This window comes from Mandrillus leucophaeus, unplaced genomic scaffold, assembly GCF_000951045.1.
Source record: "Mandrillus leucophaeus isolate KB7577 unplaced genomic scaffold, Mleu.le_1.0 Scaffold208, whole genome shotgun sequence".
Lineage (NCBI taxonomy): Eukaryota > Metazoa > Chordata > Mammalia > Primates > Cercopithecidae > Mandrillus > Mandrillus leucophaeus.
The window spans coordinates 2,397,608-2,401,703 of NW_012102121.1; the positions used below are offsets into that span (position 1 = coordinate 2,397,608).

The 4,096-nt window shown below is 45.5% G+C and overlaps 1 long non-coding RNA gene across 1 annotated transcript in view; it reads left to right on the forward strand.

Moving 5' to 3' along the window:
- LOC105539681 overlaps positions 1-3,342 on the forward strand; it is a 16,315-nt gene extending 12,973 nt beyond the window's left edge. Inside the window, exon 3 of the long non-coding RNA XR_001006088.1 lies at positions 2,847-3,342. This is a non-coding gene — a long non-coding RNA (uncharacterized LOC105539681). The remainder of the gene's footprint in view (positions 1-2,846) is intronic.
- Positions 3,343-4,096: the final 754 nt, after the last annotated feature.

Consider the following 4,096-nt stretch of genomic DNA (forward strand, 5'->3'; position numbering starts at 1 on the left):
TGCGATCTCCACTCACTGCAACCTTTGCCTCCCGGGTTCAAGCCATTCTTCTGCCTCAGTCTCCTGAGTCACTGGGACTACAGGCGTGGGCTACCACGCCCGGCTAATTTTTGTATATTTAGTAGAGACGGGGTTTCACCATGTTGGCCAGTTGGTCTCAAACTCCTGACCTCAGGTGATCTGCCCGCCTCGGCCTCCCAAAGTGCTGGGATTACAGGCCTGAGCCATCACACCTGGCCCCTTTAGATACATCTATTCCATTAGTTCTGTCCCTTTAGAGTTTAAACTACCACCTGACAGTTGTTAGCTTAAATATTGTCTCCTCAAAGAGGCCTTCCGTAGGCACCCTATTTAAAACATGTCAGCGCCATCTCATCCTGTTTTTATCTTTCTTAACCCCTTTTATTGTATCTTTCATATATGCACCCAATTTGAAATTGTTTTATTTCTATATTGTAACAGACCTTTGTTGTTATTTTTGACCCACCAGCATTTGAACCCCCTTCCTGCATAAAAGCCCAACAGGCCAGATACTCACATTCCCAGCCTCCCTTGCATCTAAGAAAGTCCAGTCAATCTGGATGTACTTTCTCAGGGCTGTGAATCAGGTGCTAGTGATGCAAAGAAGTAAGGACCATGGGGAATCCATTTTGGTGGTGGCACTAGAATTGGTGGCAGTGCCATTGTCTGTCACTCGGCCCTTTGACTCAGCAGATCCAGTGGTGTTTGATGTTTCTATGACCAATTGCCATGCAGTATGAAGCCCAAGAGCAGATCGCTCACATTTCCAGCATGCTTGCTCCTGGGTCATAGTCACCTTTCTCTCAGTCTGCACCTGCAGCCTTATGGAGAGTTCTTGATGACTGTTGACTCATAAGCCAATTTTTCAGCTGGGTATATATGATTCTGCACAATTTTCTGGAACTAGTTTAGAGTGGATCACTATAGCATTAAGGCCCCATTCAGGGTGATCCTGAAAGACAGTGGAGAATAAAATTTTTCCAGTGAGCAGAACATCTTATTTTCTACTTTTCCTGAAAGAGGAGTGGTTCCTTGAGTTGGAAGCTGAGACCACCATCTGGCTTGGGCTTCTCATGCCACAGGGTGAATGAGGAGTTACCACATTGGTAGGGGGAGTTGATTCTGACTATTCAGGGGAAATTGGCTGTAGCTACATGATGAATTCATGGAGGGGTGTAAAGACACCCACGTAATTTCAGGGCACCTCCTGATGATGCCTTGGTTAAATTCAGTGGTCAAAGTTAATGGAAGACCACTGTAATCTTAATCAGGCAGGACCACCAAGGGCTAGTGTCCCTTGGATGTGAAGGTTCAGATATTTTGAGGGAATAGAATATCAACCAGTGAGGGCTGGCTGGAGGTTAAGAGACCTTCAAATGAGTCACAGGGGAAGTGTGGTATAGAATTCTGATTCCTGCCCCATGATGTGCATGCCCTGTGCAATCTCTTCACCTTGAAGTGATGAAGTGATGCCCTTGACCCCCTGACTTGTGAATAGGACAGGATATAACTTGAGTGATTAAGTTTTATGTGTCTAAGATGAAGGGCTTTTGCAGATGGAATGAAGGTTCCTAATCAGTTGACTCTGAGTTTGTTAAAAAGGAGATCACCGTTGGTGGGCCTGGCCTAACCAGGTAAACTTTTAGAAAAATGTCTGGGGTAAGAGACAAGAAGCAATAGCAAGCTGCGTGCAGTGGCTCATGCCTATAATCCTAGCACTTTGGGAGACCAAGGCAGGAGGATCATGAGGTCAGGAGATCGAGTCCATCCCAGCCAACATGGTGAAACCCCGTATCTACTAAAAATACAAAAATTAGCTGGGTGTGGTGGTGTGTGCCTGTAATTCCAGCTACTCGGGAGGCTGAGGCATGAGAATCGCTTGAACCCAGGAGGCAGAGGTTGCAGTGAGCCAAGATCACGGCACTGCCCTCCAGCCTGGCAACAGAGCGAGAGTCCGTCTCAAAAAACTTCCATATTGTGGAAAGGACGATGTGTTAGTGAACAACAGGCAGTTCTAGGAGCTGGGAGCCTCAGTTCTATAAGCACAACTACCAAAAATAGCAGTGCGTTTGGAAGAGGGCTCTGAGCCTCAGATGAGATTGCAGTGCTGGATGACACCTTGAGTTCATTTCTTTTATATTTTTAATTTTTATTTTTGCTTGACAGTCTGGATATGTTTGTATGACACCTTGAGTTCAGCCTCGTGAGGCCACGATCAGAGGACCCAGTCAACCTAGACCTACACTTCTGGCTCACAGAAGCTGTGAGATAATACATTTGAGTTATTTTAAGCTGCTAAATTTGTGGTGATTTATTTTACAGCAATAGGAAATCAGTACAAGGCTGGGTACAGTGGTTCATGCCTGTAATCTCAGCACTTTGGGAGGACAAGGCAGGCAGATCACCTGAGGTCAGGAGTTCGAGACCAGCCTGGCCAACATGGTAAAACCCCGTCTCTACTAAAAATACAAAAATTAGCCGAGCATGGTGGCGGGTGCCTGTAGTCCCAGCTACTCGGGAGGCTGAGGCAGAAGAATCACTTGAATCTGGGAGGCAGAGGTTGCAGTGAGCCGAGATGATGCCATTGCACTCCAGCTTGGGTGGCCGAGGGAGACCTGTCTCAAAAAATAAAATAAAATAAAATAAAATAAGAAAACCAATACAAGAAGAGAATAATATATATCAGCTAAGTCCCAGAACCAGTTGCAGAACTACTGACTGTAACTTTTATCCATATTCCCTTCCTTGTGAAATGTGTCTATTTTTCTGTTCTTTAACTGACTCCTCTTTTCTTTCATCCTCCTTTATTGCATTCTTGAATATAGGTTGTTGTGGTGGTATTACTACTACTCAGCAAGATTCTGGTTTTACTTCTCATCTTGGCAGTTACCACCTCGAAGTTAGGCATAGCTGTGTGACCCACTTTGGCCAATGAAATGTGAACAGAAATGGCATATGTCACTTGTGGACAAAAACATTTAAGCAAGAATTTCCCTTGTTGTCTTCCTTAACTGGAGCGACCATGGAAGCCTGTGTTGAGATGAAGAAGCATGGCAAAAGATCAAAACACTTGAAAACTTGAGCTGCCACATGGACTACAGCTGTGCTGGAGACTTGCCTGGACCCACAGCAGGCTTGGCACGCATGGGGAATAGACTTTTGTTGCATTATGCTCCTCAGATTAGGATGTCATTTGTTATTGCAGCATTACCTAGCCTACTCTGACCAATCAGGTGTGTTGGTGGTAGTTACCAGCTGTTAGAAAATAGAGACGTAAGATTACAATACAACTAGAGGAGGAAAACATGTCACCCCAATATCTTGGATTTAGAATTGGATGTTGCTATGGAATGAATTGTGTCCCCTCCAAATTCCTGTGTTAAGTCCCAACCCTAAATGTGACTGTATCTGAAGGTGGGGTCTTTAGGAGGTAATTAAGGTTAAATGAGGCCAGGTGTGGTGGCTCATGCCTGTAATCCCAGCCCTTTGGGAGACCAAGGTGGGTGGATCACCTGAGGTCAGGAGTTCGAGACAAGCTTGGCCAACCTGGTGAAACCCTGTCTCTACTAAAAATACAAAAATTAGCTGGGTGTGATGTTGTGTGCCTGTAGTCTCAGCTACTTGGGAGGCTGAGGCAGGAGAATTGCTTGAACTTAGGAGACAGAGGTTGCATTGAGCCAAGATTGTGCCACTGCACTGTAGCCTGGGTGACAGAGTGAGACTCCATGTCAAAAAATAAGAAGAAGAAAAAAAGGTTAAGTGAGATCATAATCCAATAGGAGTATAGCCTTAGAAGAAGAGAAAAGGACCGCTCTTTGTCTCTCTCTGTCACACAGTAAGAAGGCGGCTGGCTGGTTGCAAGTCACAAACAAAGCCCTCACCAGAAAGTGACTATCTTGGCCTTTTTTTTCTTTTTTTTTTTTTTTTTTGAGGCAGGGTCTTGCTTGTTGCCCAGGATAGAGTGCAGTGTCATGATCACGGCTCACTGCAGCCTCGACTTCCCAGGCTTGAGAGATCCTCCCAGCTCAGCTTCCCAAGAAGCTGGGACTACAGGCACCTGCCACCACACCCAGCT